Raw genomic sequence first — 15,681 nt, 5'->3', positions numbered from 1 at the left:
ATTTTAAGACTTACTGTACAGCTACAGTAATCAAGACAGTACTTACTGGTGGAGGGATAGTCACAAAGATCAGTGGAACAGAACAGAGAATTCAGAAATAAATTCTCATAAGTATAACCATTTGATTTTGACAAAGGTGCAAATGCAATTCAATGGAGGAAGGATTTTTTCAACAAATGGTATTGAAACAACTGGACATCCATAGCCCCCGCCCCCCAAAAACACAAAACCAAAAACAAACAAAAAAAACCCCTTAATCTAAACATCATACCTTTACACAAAAATTAAGTGAAAATGGATTTTATACATGCCAGCTATAAAGCTTTTAGAAAACTTTTAGAAGAAAACATGAATAAATCTTTGGGACCTAAGGATAAGCAAAGGGTTCTCAGACTTAATAACAAAGGCACAGTCCATTTAAAAAAGATAAATTAAACTCATCAAAATTAATTTTTTTTTTGCTCTGCAAAGCCCCTGTTAAGGATGAAAAGATAAGCAGCAGACCATTAGAAAATACCTGCAAATCACATACTCAAAAGGACTTGTATCCAGAATATAGAAAGAACTTGGTAAACTCAGTAAGAACACCATTAGAACATGAGCAAAAGACTGGAATGGACACTTCACCACAGAGGATATACAGACAGCAAAGAAGAACTTGAAAATATGTTCAACATCATTAGCCATTCGGGAAATGCAAATTAATGCTACAATAAGATGTCACTACACACCCATTAGAATTGCTAAAATTAAAAATACTGATGATATCTAATGCTGGCAAGGATGTGGAGAAACTGAATCTTGCATATATTGCTGGTGGGAATGTAAAATGGGGCAATCACTCTGGAAAAGTAGTAGCTTCTTATGAGTTATCACACAACCCAGCAATTGCACTCTTGGGGATTAATTGCAGAAAAATAAAAATGTATTTTCATGTAAAAACCTGTACAAAACTGTTCATAGCAGTTTTATTTTTATCACCAAAAGTCCTTCAGTCAGTCAATGGTTAAACAAACTGCAGTACAGCCCTATGATGATATACTTCTTAGGATTAAAATGGAAGTAACTAGTGATACATGCACCAAATTGGATGGATCTCAAGGGCATAATGCTGACTGAAAAAAGCCAATGATAACATAATATGTAATTCCATTTACCTAACACTGTCCAAGAACCAAAATTATAGTGACAGAGAACAGAAGATCAGTGGTTGCCAGGGATTAAGGTTGAGGGAAAGGTAAGACTATATATACAGATGGTCCCTGACTTACTATAGTTTGACTTAACTATGGTATGAAAGCGATACAAATTCAGTAGAAATTGTACTTGAATTTTGACCTTTTCTCAGGCTACTGACCTTGGTGACGTTGGTTAGTGGCAGTGTGCTGCAGCTCTCCAGCAGCCACGTGATCATGAGGGTAAGCAACCAATGTTCTCCAGAGCACTGTGTTGGCAGCTTTTTGGACATTGTGTTTTGTGTTTCCACATCCCATCATGTGTACAAAACACCCATCTGTGCCTCTTGATTCTACTGAGAAGAAGGCAATTACTCTGGAGATGAACCTCAAGATAACTGCCCAACTGCAGGCTAATGCCAAGTGTTTTGAGCACATTTAAGACAGGCTAGGTTTCAGCTTTGGATGTTGGCAGCTTAGGTTTACTAAATGCATTTCTGACTTAATGATATTTTCAACTAATGAGGGGTTTATTGGGAGATAAACCCATCGTAGGTCAAGAAACATCTATATAGGGGTAACACAGAGAAATTTCTTTTTTGGTGATGAACAGTTTTAGTTCTATAGCTTGACTGTGATGGTTACATGGACCTATACACATGATAAATGATATGGAACTAAACACACACAATGACCAAAAAATAAATTATAAGTGAGGAGAAAAAAGGCAAATAGATCATGTCTTAAAACCCTTCAGTGGCTTCCCATCTCATCCTGAATAAAATCGAATGTCCCTACTACAATCTAAAGATGCTGCAGGAAGAGCACACACCCAGATCCCATCTACCCTTCTCCCTGTCTCAGCTCCAACTACACGGGCCTTCTTACTCTTGAACACTGCAAGCATGTTCCCACCTAAAGGCCTCTGCATTTGCTACTCCCTTCATTCGGAAAGCTTTCTCTTGATTGCTTCATTGAAGTACCTGCTCAAATGTTATCTAATCAGAGTAGTTTTCCCTGTTCCCCCGCCCCATATAACGTCATGTCTTCTTCCTCTTTTTCTCTCCATAGAAACTTTAAAATCAGCAAAAAGAATTCATATTTCTTCCTTGCCTGTTACTGCCCCCTGGTATGTTCCTGTATTGGTGAATGGCAGTCACGACACTATACACCCAGTACTCAAGCCAGGGCATAGTACAATCCTTATCTTGTTTTACTTCACACTCACTATCCCCTTCTCAAATTCACCATCTACTCCTCTCCTTAATCGCAGCTCTGTTTCAGCTCCTTCTCATCTCTCACACATCTGTCTCTCTCCCCCAAGCCTGGCTCTTTTCTAAAATCTTTTCTACAATGCAGAGAGACCTTCATGGAATGTGAATTTAAGCACTTGCCTTTCATCATTTATAGGATGAAGTCAAATACTCTTTAAAAAGCATGTAAGAATCCTCATACTCCATCTCCTAATTTTCTATATCACTTCCTATTGACTCAATGCTGGTGCCCATGCACTGTGCCTAGTAACTCATAGTTACTGAACACCTATAAACTATCTTGCCTTCTCCATCCTTTGCACATGTTGTTCTGACTAAAATGGCCTCTCTTGTCCTAACTCATCTCCCCATCCTTGTCATGTAGCAAAGTACCTGACACATAGTAGGAACTCCAAACTATTGGATAAGTGAAATAGAGAGACTAATAAAAAATTCAGAGATGAGACAGTGGAAGATTTCTTGAACTAGTCAGTCATTTTGAACAGGTGTGTTATAGAAGGCATATGAAACAAACTTTATGGACTTTCTTGCTATTCTTTTAATCATGTGATATCGTATAAAAGTTGAAGTACTAATCCTGTGGCTTGGTTTGGCTAAGATCACCAGTTCAATTTTCCCATGAACCAGTTACCTTCCTCAAAAAGTACTTCTTGTTCCACTTGCAGAGCTACAGCAATTGCTCTGAACAGTCATCCCGTAAATTCATACCATTGTCCACGAGGGGAAAATCTCATGAAGAGAATGAGGATGTCTCACTCAGACCAACCAATCATCTTGGCTAGAAAAATCTCAAAAAAAAGAAGAAAACCTAAAAGAAAAAGTTATCTAAACCAATACATGTCAATACGTTTTTATATATAAAAAAGCAGAACAGACTATGCAGAAATGAGAGTATTTTGAAACCCCCATTTCCATGTGTTTTTCTATTTCTTTAAAAAATTACCATAAAGTGGCAAACAGTACTTAAGTCAAGTCCAGTTCAGGTGCATGCTAGTCAAAAGGTAAACAAATTACACTCAATACAAATATGCAGTATCTGTATTTCACCAACTTCTGACAATGATCTCTTAGGTATCTCCTTAAGTACTTTTTCAGTTCTAGCAAATAATTACCTGTGATGCCTACATTCATCTGTTTAAGTTCCCAAGAGTGAATGGCCATGTTTATCAGGGCACTAATTGCTTTTTAAAAACTAACCAAACAACTATATCGTAATTTGTGCTCAAAGGATTAAAATGGAATATGCACTCTGTTTTCAATTCCTTGTATTTTTTTTTTTTTTAATCCTCACTGGAGGACATTTGTTCATTGCTTTTAGAGAGAAGGAAAAAGCGAGAAACACCAATGCCAGGGAGAAGCATCAAGTGGTTGCCTCCTGCTGGACTGGGCATCTATGGCCTGGATGGAGATTGGACCTGCAACCCAGGCATGTGCCCTCACCAGGAATCTAACCATAACCTTTCAGCTACAGAATGATGATCCAACCAACTGAACCACATTGTCCAGGGCTTTAATTCCTTAAAAAAACAAAAACAGAAACACACACACACAAATTTTCTTGCCTATACTGTTAAATTTTCTATTAACTATTTTCTAGTGATGACTTAGCACCAATAAAAACCTTTGATCAGGAAATGCTAGATAAAAAAAGGGCAGCATAAAAGACAGAACAGTCCATAAAATGTCAATATGAATATTAATTTTTTAAAAATTCTCACTCAAGGACACTTTTTCATTCCTTTCTTTAGCAAGAGAGAGGGACAGGAGGGCAGCGAGCGAGAGAAACATCAGAAACCCTGATTAGTTGCCTCCCATGAGCCTGGATCAGGGTTGAACCCACAACCTAGGCATGTGCCCTGACTGGAAATCAAACATGCAACCTTTTGATTATGGAATGATGCTCTAGCCAAGGCTGAATATTAATTTTTAAAGGGAGGTTTTTTCAATTTAATTTTTATGCAATTGATTATTAGTTTATTTGTTACATATAGGACAAACTGTTGCAAATTGCAGAAAAGCAAAATTAACTTGCTGATTTGAATATTACTAAATTAAGTGACCTATCTGAATTTTAAAATGCTCCAAAATAATGACATTTGATGAAAACAAAAATGAAACTTTTGTAAATATACATATAAATAATCCTTCACACCACTGTTGACTTTGCTAACAGCAAAGCTTACTCAGCATTTAAAACACAACTGAAGTGCTTGCTTCAGCAGCACGTACACTAAAACTGGAACAATACAGAGAAGATTAGCATGGCCCCTGCGCAAGGATGACATGCAAATTCGTGAAGCATTCCATATTTTTACAGTGACCAGAGGGGAGAGAAGAGGGAATTTCAGGGGAGAATGGGAAGGGTTTACAGGAACAAATTTAAAGGACAAATGGACAAAAACTAGGGGGAGGGTGGTAATGGGAGGGAAGTGGGGAGGGATGGGTGGGTGGGCTGGAATGGGAGTAAAAGGGAGAAAACTGTACTTGAACTATGATTAATAAAAAATAAAAATAAATTAAAAAAAAAAACCCACAACTGAAAAGACCAATATGTATCTCACAATTCTTCTTCTGCAATCATAAGTTACTTATCTGATGATTAATGTTTGGGTCTTCATCACTATTTGTGCTTCTGGATTTATTCTAAAGACTGCACAAAAACAGCACATGTGGAAGATTAAAGAGTACTTATTACCTCCAGAATTAGAGCTTTCACGTATCACTATTAAGTGTTCTAAACATACTTATTAAAACTAAAGCATTTTTTAAAAAACTGTTTCAATAGTAACCGCAGTAATTAGATTTACATTTCAGTAATAAACTATCTATTACTATACTAACAGGAAGAGTTCTGAAATTTATGGAATAATCAATAAACAAATGGTATTATTAACATGTTATTAATGGTTAAATATTATATATACAAACAGCATTTAATATTAATTAGTAGAGCAAAATATTCTATAACAATCACACAAGTCTATTCAATGTATTAAGAAAAAAAATTTTTAGGAAAAAAAAATAAAAAAAAAAATCACAATTAATCCAGTAATAAATACTGGGAAATTTTACACTATGTCCCTTTTGAGTGTAAACATGGACACAGGAAACAGTATTGTTGAAATAACAGAAAAAGAGATTAACTAGCAACTCAGAACAGAAAAAGTACAAAGATTATTTTATACAGATAAAGTGGCACAAGTTTTAAAGTATATTTGAGGTATTTCCAAAATCTGACCCATGCCAATTTTTTAGTGCTTTTCACACAAAAGAATGAAATTATGGGTTGTAAACTACTTTCAAATTGAAAATGTAGGATTTTTCACAGAATAGTTTAAAAATACAAAGAGTTAATAATGATTTGCATGTTTATTTTGCAATTAAAGTGATATTTTGTTTATTTCATCCTTGGTTTAAAGAGTTACAGCAAATTAAACAGTATAGAAATTATTTCTTTTTCATCTATCTGTTGAGGAAAAATGAATTGAACAAGTACCTTGAGGGAAAAACTGTTTAACAAAGCAAAATTCCAATCAAATCACTTCCCATTATTTAAGCTATATATTTCTAATGTAACTAGAACAAGAATTCACCTTATTCTAGTTGAAAGATTAATACTTCTAAAAATTAAACTTTACTAAGTAGAAGGTGTTCAAAAATGAAGATAAGTTACAGGGAAGAAAAACTTCAGCAGAGGATATTATAAGATGTATCTTACATTTTGACTAGTTTTTATTGATGCCTACTAGGTTCCAGATAGGTACTAAGCCAGCTAACAGAAGAAATACAGATAATGTAGTTAAAACTACCAGGCAGAGTAGGTGTTACTATACATATGTATTTTTCTAAAGAAAAGTCCTAGGCTCAAAGAATCTGAGCGCTGAGCCTAAGACCACAGACCTAGCAGACCAAGTTAGCAGTAATAGAACTCATATTTGAGTTTGGGTTCATCTGACTTTAAATCCCAAGTCTTTTCTTATTATACCTCACTGACTCCTAACAAGGTAAATTAAAAGTATTTAAAGGGGTGGAGGTCAACAAGCTGACAGAGATCTACTCAAAAGCAGTATTTTCTTAAGCTGCCGAGAGAATTAAAACCAGGTAAGCTCCCCTCTACTCCTATCTCTCCAGCTCATATCAGAATTACTGTTTTTATTTCTCTGACTAAACAACACCTGCCTGTGTGAGAACTATGTTTTGCAAGGTCAAGATGCTGATTTCAAGTTTTTGTTTATATCGCCAAGTATTTTTCTCTCATTGATAGGGAATGGAAAATCTTTCTAGTCAATCACTATAGGCTCTATACTGATGAAACATGCCATATCCTTGGCCTGCCTGGCTGGCAAATTGACAGGAAACTTGTGATATGCTTAATTCTGCTAATACTAAAAAGGTTAACAAAGATATTAAAGGTCAAGTGAAATTTTCCTTAATATAAATGTTAGCATAAAACTTTAAGCTGAAACTCAAAATAAGAGTATTATTTAATAATTCGGATAAAAGTATAGGTAATAAACCTGGGAATAAGTACAACTGATTAGTTGAAAATTACTTTTACTTTTTTTCTTTGTGCAATAATTCATTCTTGCAGAACCTGCCTTCTGCACCAGCCAAAGAGGTAATTTAAATGGCCAAAATTACCCCCCAGAAACTTTCAAGTCTTTCACTGATTTTTGTAATAATATCCAGGAATGTGGCACTGCTTTTGACTTACTGTTTAGGCAAGGTTGGGGATGAGAGGTTGGATGAACTTTAACAGATTAGTTCTTTTGAATAATTCTACTAATAACAATTGGCATTCATATATTTCCAATCAAAATCTCTGTTAAATTCTACATATGTTACTTTTCTCCTGTCTCTCTTTACAGGACCTTTCCCGTTTTAATATTTGGCTCTGTGACTTGTACTAGGACTGTTTTTGTTTTTCTTAAGTGAAACAAGAATGCTGTTTTCTTTAACGAGACAATTAAAATACTACAAATTCTTAAAATGCCCTCATCTATGTTGAACCTGTTTGTGGATAAATCAGACTTACTTACTGAAGCCACTCAAACTAATGTTCAGCAGTAGCATCTTTTCCCAGTGGGAAGTTGTTGCAGTTCAAAACAAGCAAACAGGCCACAAGAGTATTGCAATATTAAATTGTCTGTATTTCTATCACTTCTAAAATAGTAGTACTGTGTCATATCTGATTTGAATATAAAACAGTTTGTCCTATACATGTTTTGGGGGATTTTTTTTTACAGCCAAGAAATATTTTGTGTAAATGACTAAAGATCTTAGAACTTAAGAGAAGCATTACATTTTACAAAAGCTAAAATTATTATTATTAGGTAGAGGATAACTTGCCACAGAACTGGAAAAAGCTGACTGGTGCTAAGATTTAAACATCTAAAAATGGTTAAAGTAGGGTGGGTTGGGGTGTTTCCCTTTTCTGTGAAAATACCAATATTTCCTACATCATAGGAATTTAAGAAAGTGACTGAGCCATTAAATTCACAAAGCCAGTATAAGCCTACAGTTTCACTGAAACTGCCTTGAAGAGATAAGATTAAGTTGTCTTTTAGAAACTAAGAGCCTATAATTATGCATGAACTATTTCTTCTACTGTTTCCTAAAACTGCTATTCACTTTAATTTCAACAACTCACAGGGAATGGGTTAACAAATACTAATCTAGCTGCAAATAATTGGCTTCTTTTCTTTCTTTCAATTTCTGGGATAATTTTCAAATTTTTGGCTAGATTAAAAGAATGGTACTCAGAAGACTTTGCATGACACCTTAGTCTATGCTTAAAATTAAAGATTCAAAGACATGCAGCGTAGCCACTTCTCAGACTCAGAAGATGCTTACTACCAAAGAGTTGTGATACACAGCAAAACTATCAATAGGAACCATTCAACATTTAACACAGTATTTCTGCAGCTTGTAACTACAGGCCAGGCACTGAAGATATGGTGAAGTCAAGACTGAAGGCAAAATAATACATAATCTGTCCTTGAGAAACTCAATTTAGTGATCTTCCAATGGAAAAAAATGAAAACCAATTGCAATTATATTGGCTATTCTACTCTTTCCTAAAAAAACTCATTCACATTTGCATTATTTTATCTTTGTAAAAGTTTTCCTTAACTGTAAATTCTCTGAATTAACCTCTCTTCACACAATAAAGGAATAATAGATAATGACAATAAGAAACATTTATTGACTATTTACAATGTGCCAGGCACTAAACATTTTACAAGTATTTTCATGAATTGGAATCTTACAAAGTATTTGTGTCTACTTGTTAAAATGCCAAGACCCAGCTCATCAACCTATAAGACAAGATGTATCACAATGTTCCAGAAAAAGGAAGACAGCAGGCTTACTGATACCGCGTTGGCTAGATAACATGTACAAATTCCCCAGAAAGTACCAGTGACTGTTAAGTTAGAGTTGCATTTTAATTAACCTTATGCTATCAGACAAGACTGCATTAGTTGTTCAAATCAAATGTACATGAAACTATGTCCCACACAGTGCTAAACTTCTTGGAAGAATCACCAACTTCAACTATGTTTAACAGAACTCCAGATACGCAGTAAACAAAAAAGTTGCAATTTACTGAGCCCCTTCCATATCAGATACACAAAATATGTAATTTATCATCACAATAGCCTTACAGATATTATAACTCATCTTACAGAAAACAATCATCGGGAAGCTAAGACATTGTTACTGGCCCCAAATCACAAAACCAGTAAATGGCCACCAGGACAGTAAACTCCAAATTTTCTACTGAGCCACAAAGCAGCTTTTTCAAGTACTAACAACAGAAAACTGCTATTAACTGAAACTCTATCAACTCAAGTACAAACATAATGGTGTTCCCAAGCTACAAAGTGTATTCTTAACAGAAGAAAAAAAGTATGTATAGGATATTTTTGTTTCTGAAAGCTAGGATAATATCCATTACAGTTACTAAAGGAACAAACAGGCTATGTTCATTCCCAAAACACCTTTTCTGTTTTATTTTTCTCCACAGCACTTTTTTCTCTAAGACACACTATATTTTATTTATTTATGTCCTCCACTACTAAAATGTAAACTATAATGTGGACAGAAATTTTGTCTATGTTATTTACTGCTGCATCTGCAGCATCTCTAAAGTCCCTGGCACAGACATAGTAAGTGCTCAATAAATATTTGTGAAATAAATAAAAGTTGTGTACCCAAAAGGCAGTTGGTAAATATAGCTTCTTTCTCTTTCCTTTACTATGCAGAACCACTAAAAAGGTTAAATATTAAGATGTTAAAGATCAAAAGAAATTTACAGCTCACTCAATACCAAATGTTTTACTGAAACAGATAATTAGAAACATAATAGAATTTATTAAAGTTTTACATTAAGAATGATAGGCAAATCAGAAAGACACATTCAGCAAAGCCTCATTTATCAAGTATCGTTAGGAGATAAAGGTATCTACAGAAATATATTTCAAACGAATTTACTTTTAAGTACCAAAACTTTGATCAATTTTCATAGAGATCTTTTGTTGATATATATTCCCACAATTTTACTTCGTAGCAATTCTGACTGGGATCTCCTTCTGAAACAGCAACTTATTAGCAGTCTTTTTCTGAGGATTAAGAAACGAAGCATATTCTGAAATGAGTCTAATAAAAATCCAAATGAAAAGTGTAAGTGAAATGCCTAACTTTCATATAGCTGGCCAGAAGCAATAAATACTGCTTAGAACTAAACATGATATTTTGAGGGCTGGAATCCTTAGAAAACAAAGAAAAAGACAGCCATTCTTAATCTGACTATAAAGGCAGTCAAGTTTAGTGGTTAACTAAAGAAAATGTAAAAAAAAAAAATACAGTATTAGCTACTCCTATGAGTACTTAACTCATGGTTTTGTTTGTTTTTTTTTTTTTTTTTTTTACCAAGTGTTCTTGCTAAAAAACAAAGTTGCTTAAGCAAGTGTTCTTAATTTTTTAAGGCTCAGAATCATAGGATGAAATGTTAAAATACAGTAAATATTCTGGAAATATGAGCCAGTGGTAAATAAATATGAACATACATATATTCAAATTTCATACAATTTTACTGTCTCCTAATCCTTACCATCCTAATGCAAAGAGTTTAAAATAAAATGACACATACAGACTGTCAGAGTCCATCAAAAGATTCAGAAGAAACCTCCTTAGGTTCAGGACAATCACTTTCCTATGCTTGGCAGCCACCACAACCTGCATCTCCAAATTCCTAGCTGCCTGAAACTATTCATCTAATGCTCTACCAGTATCTTATGCCCTGACTTCTTATTACTGTTTTGCCCCAATTTGCACATTTGTCTCTGTTATTACCTCATTATCCTTCTATTTTAGAGCGTCCCCACTTTTGATGGGTCAAATAAAGATGAGGTAAAGTGAAACAAGGGAAAAGTGCTACTACTGTTCTCTTCTGGGTCATGGGAGCTTAGTCGAGATATAATGGAATAGAAGCCTTTCTGAATTACAGTTTTATCTAGGAACTGTACATATTATACAGATTACCAAGGGCTTTTTTCCAAAACATCTATAACAAGGCAAACATTCCCCTTTAAAGTATGTTGATGATCTTTAAAAAATAAACTTTTAGTATTGATCAGGTTATATAACTAAAAGAAAATGCTGTTTTAAAAAATTCAGACATTCCTCACAGGTTTTTGGGGGCATGAAATTTATATGAGTTTCATGTAAATAGTCTACATTACACCTATTTTTCAAAATGCAGTATATTCAGAGATGAGTACATACATTTAATCCTAAACAGTATTTTAAGGATTTTCATTGCAGGGAAAACTAGAGAAGTAGAATAAACTTTTATTTCTATCAGGACACACAAGACCAATCATATTAAGACATTTCACAAGTGTAATGTGTTACTAATACTAAAGAAGCAATATTTAATAATGACATAATTGGGGTTCTGGGTAGTACCTACCTAACTCTGAGAGTTTAAAGACCTCATTTCATGAAGTTTAATAATTGGTATGCAAGTTTTAAATAATATCCTTAGCTGAAGGCTGATACTTCCTTCCACTGAAGAGAGGACCTAATATAGGTACTATTTCAATCAAATGGGATTGATCCAAGTTAAAATTTATTTTTCAGAGAATCTGTAATATAGGAGATTCTGATCATTTCCCACTTCTTTACAAAAGCACGGCTTCTATAACGTGACAGTTCACTAAAGAGGGCTGAAAGGCTACATTTCACTAGTGTCCTTTGAGAATACTTTTAAACTCAGGAAAAGCTATTCCATGCACCCAAGAGAAAAATGAAATAATGGAATATATTCAGTGGATGACTTACTCATCTAATTAACACATTCAACTTTCAGTTGATCCTTTAAAGATTTAAATCTTAAGCACCCTCTATTAAAAACTGAGTAGATCTTAAGGGGGGAAAAACCCCAACAGAAGTTCTGAATCACTGGAATTTTTGTTCTATTTCCTGTTAACACACTGATAGTACCATCGTTCAATATTAGTCCCATACACACTTTTTAAAAGCTATAGGATTCTTTAAAAACTAACTTGGCCGTAACTTCATTTGTAGCTCATTTATCTGACAATTTCTCCCATTGTTTCTAATTTATGTGCTCAGCCAAGGCATACAATAAGATGAGAAGTGTATCTTTAGAAGAGAATGCAATTGGTTTCAAAATCTAAAATTCCAAGCTGTCAGCATTAAAAATCAGTCACGACTTCACCGTTACAAAAAGTTTAAAGATATATATTTTTAAAGTATCAATACTATACTACTGTATGAAGAGTGTGGTAAGCAGCAGTAGCGTAAAAACTGAAAGCAAAATCCATCCCATGCCCACCAAAATTCCGGGCCAAATCCGAAACTGCATAATGAGCAACATAGTCTTTTGAGTAAGCTAAAGCGCAAACTAATTCCTTTTATAAAATGCGAATCAACCTGACCCTAAAATGCGACACTTCACAGACTTACCTAAACCAGACAAAATGGATGCAAAATCATCCTGCCTCCCTGCTGCCTCGAACACCACCTTAGCGTTCAGGAAGGTTCCAATGAATCAAGGCGCCGCGGACAGCCCGGGCCCGGGCACCGGACTTCCACGGACCCGCGCAACCCCCGGGACCCTGCACGCTGCCTCCGCGCTCCTGGAAACCCCTCTTATCAGAAACATTTGAAGAATTCCTCCCCGACAACTAAGCTGACTTGAAGAATGGAAACCTAACATCTCAAATATACTATATATGGAAGGAAACGGGGCCAAACACACAAACACAAACTCCCACGGCCTCTGACACTTGGGTGCACAACTCTGCCCGGGCGACGCCGCAGCATCAGCAACCGAAAGGTACACCTGTCACCTGCGGAGCAGCACCCAGGCCCTGGCAGCCTCCGGGCCACAACCACGATCGCAGGGGTCTGGGGCTCAGCGAACAGAAAACTAGCGTCATCCTGCGAAACTTAGGGGGCCGCAGCATCGCCGCGGGGCTGGCTCCCCACTCCCAGAAGGCTGCACAAAACCAGCACTGGAAAGGGAAGGACGCTCTCCTCCAGACCCCCCCAAAACTCTCTGTCTCCTGCCCCAACACCTCGCCTGCAGGTCATCGTTATGTGGACCCCGGCTCCCCAAAAGGAGTTTCCCGTCCCTCACTCGCATCTCACGCTTGCCCGAGGGGCGGGCCGGGGACACCGGCGCGGCCAGGGCCCCCCGACCCCGGGCACCCTCCCCCACCCGGGGCTCTCCCCGGCGACCGACTGCAAATGAACCTCCCCCTCCCCCTCCACACCGACTCCCCGGAGCTCAGGCCCGGCCCGATGCTCCCCACCCCCACCCGGGCTGGAGGACTTGTGGGGGGGCTCCCTCTCTGCCTCACCACTGGGGGAAGGAAGGAGGCGGAGGGAGGAAGAGTGAGAGGAAGAAGCGGACGCCCCGCGGGGGCCTTGCGAACCCGCAGAGCCCCTCGCAGACGAAGGGGGGTGCGGGGAGCCGAGGGGAGAGCCGAGACCGGGGATCCCGCCGAGGCCCGGCAGCGCTGTCCGCTTACCCTTCGCCGCCGCTTCCCCCTCCTCCTCCTCGGCCGCCGCCGCCGCCTCTCCCACTAGGGCAGCCGTCTCCACCGTCGCCGCTGCCGCCTCCACCGCCGCCGCCGCCGCCAGCGCCGCCGCCGCCTGCGATTCCTCCCGGCAGGGGGGACACCTCAGCCCTCCCTCCCTCCCCGCTCAGCCCCTCCGCTCGGCCGCCGCCGCCAACTCCCTCCGGCCGCCGCCGCCGCCGCTCGTGGCTGAGGGGGAGGGGAGGGGGTCGGGCTGGGTCGCCCCGCCGGCGGCTGCTGCAGATCCGGAACGGTGGCTGGGTGGCGTCGCCGCTCCCCGCTCCTCCGCTCGGGCTCGTTCGGCCTCCCTACCTCCCGCTGCCCCCACCCCCCTCGCGCTCGCTGCCCTCCCCCCACCCCCCCCGGCTCTCGCTCGCTCTCGCCGCGGCCGTGCCAGCCCAGTGCAAATCAAAATACTGTCACACAATATGGCGGCGCGGCCGCCGGCAAACACCGCGAGATCTGCGGCCGCTGCTGAGGCGGCGGTTGTGACGAGCCCTCCCCCAGCCGGGCGGCGGGGGCGCGGCGGGCCGCCGCGGCGCGGGGATGCTCTTTCTCCGCCCCGCACCCCTCCCCCGGCTCTCGCACGCTCCACGCCCGTCCTGCGGAGGCTGGAGGGAGGACGCTGCCCCGCGGCGCGGGCTGGAGCGAGCCGCCGCCGGGCCGTGCGAGGGAAGGCGCTGCCGCCGCTAACGGCCCGGGGAGGGCCGGCATCCTCTCTCTCGGGTTTTTTCTTTTTCTTTTTCTTTTTTTTTTTTCCTTTTGGTCCCAGCTGCACAGACTATGGAGGGGGGTGTAAAGGGGAGAAAATGCAAGGCTTTCCCCTCGCGGAGGCTCGTAGCAATTTGGACGGGAAGGAGAGAGGACCTCCAGCTCGCGTCTGCTGGGGCCCGGGCGAGCGGCCAGCCTCGCGGTGCGGGGTCGGGGTCTCGCGCTCTGGGCCGCTGGGGCGGGGAGGCCGCCCCGACGCCGCGGCTCTGCAGCCGCCCGGTGCCTCCTCCGGGCTCCGGCCGCGGACCGCGGCAGGTGGGCCCACGGCGAGGCGGGTGTCCGGCCACGGCGGGGCGGGACACACCCCCTTGGAGCCCCGCGGTTCGGAAGCCGCGGGCTAAGGGAGGTGACTGGTGCAGGAGTCCGGAGTCGTCCTGGACTGTTGCAGGAGACGTTCTACACGCCCTGAACTCCCGTCTTCTAGACTTGAAAAAAGGGTCCCAGTGTTTGAGTTTTCCTGAGCGCTTGGGAAACAAAACAACAAAACAAAACAACTTTAAATGCTGCAAGCGTTTTGTCGTTTCGATTTTATTTTAATTGCACATTCCTAGAAGTCCTAGAAACAGAGCCAAAGACACTTTAACTTGGGGGGAGAAGGGGAGACTTCTTTCTATCCTCTTAAAGAAATATTTAATTTCCTCTAGAAAAAAAACCCCACTCAGACATTTCTCACAATGTAAAATGTTTATTTAAACATTCTAGCGCTTTCATGGTGTCCAAAACACTACGGCATTGTTTTCTGCCCCTGTCCAAAATGTCCATATCTCTGCCAGTTTCTTCCTTGAAACAATTCTTTCTTACTCCCCAGAAAAATCCTCGAGGGACCATTTTTAGTCTTCTGTTTCCAGTGTGAGCGCTATAGCTACAGTGAGAGCCCTTTTCCTCCCCTTTAAAGCAGGCTTTAAGCACAAGCTTCTCTAAAGGGACTTGCCAGGTATTTGCCCCTCATTTAAAAATACCTGAAATCTTGGGATGCAGTACCGATTCAAAACCTTAAACTTCGAAAGTCAAAAGTATTTATTACCTATAAATCAGAATTTGTCTTTTTTCTACATTGTCGATTTCATTAAGAGGTATAAAAGTAAATTAGGATTTTAAAAATGGAAAGACTATGGTTCTAATTTATTCACTGGCAGCAGTAAGATCACTAAACTTGAATACTTTACAGTAGTCTTTGAGGAATTATTTCCACACTCAATATTAAAATAATTGATGAAAAGAGAGTGAATCCCTTAAGTAAATTTCACTTGCCTTTGAAACCATGATAAGCACAGAGCCAACAACTGCTTTTGAAATGGTAGAATTTTGTATTTTATACAAAAATAAATATTAAATGAAATGTATGTGTAT

The 15,681-nt window shown here is 39.6% G+C and overlaps 1 protein-coding gene and 1 non-coding gene across 4 annotated transcripts in view; one reads left to right on the top strand and one right to left on the bottom strand.

Moving 5' to 3' along the window:
* Positions 1-13,635, bottom strand: part of TAB2 (TGF-beta activated kinase 1 (MAP3K7) binding protein 2) — a 75,766-nt gene extending 62,131 nt beyond the window's left edge. Inside the window, exon 1 of one of the 3 annotated variants that reach the window (XM_036024872.1) lies at positions 13,513-13,635. The gene's annotated coding sequence lies outside the window, so the exon portion shown is untranslated. Of the gene's footprint in view, positions 1-12,442; positions 13,088-13,512 lie in introns of those variants that run through there. The other 2 variants (XM_028510432.2, XM_036024870.1) reach the window with 2 other exon arrangements.
* On the top strand, positions 4,656-4,762 carry LOC114495755. The gene has a single exon (XR_003684432.1). It is a non-coding gene; the product is annotated as a U6 spliceosomal RNA (small nuclear RNA).
* Positions 13,636-15,681: the final 2,046 nt, after the last annotated feature.

Source organism: Phyllostomus discolor, chromosome 4 (assembly GCF_004126475.2).
Source record: "Phyllostomus discolor isolate MPI-MPIP mPhyDis1 chromosome 4, mPhyDis1.pri.v3, whole genome shotgun sequence".
Classification (NCBI taxonomy): Eukaryota; Metazoa; Chordata; class Mammalia; order Chiroptera; family Phyllostomidae; genus Phyllostomus; species Phyllostomus discolor.
The sequence above is the reverse complement of the archived record's forward strand: the minus strand, read 5'-3'. Positions and strand labels throughout refer to the sequence as shown.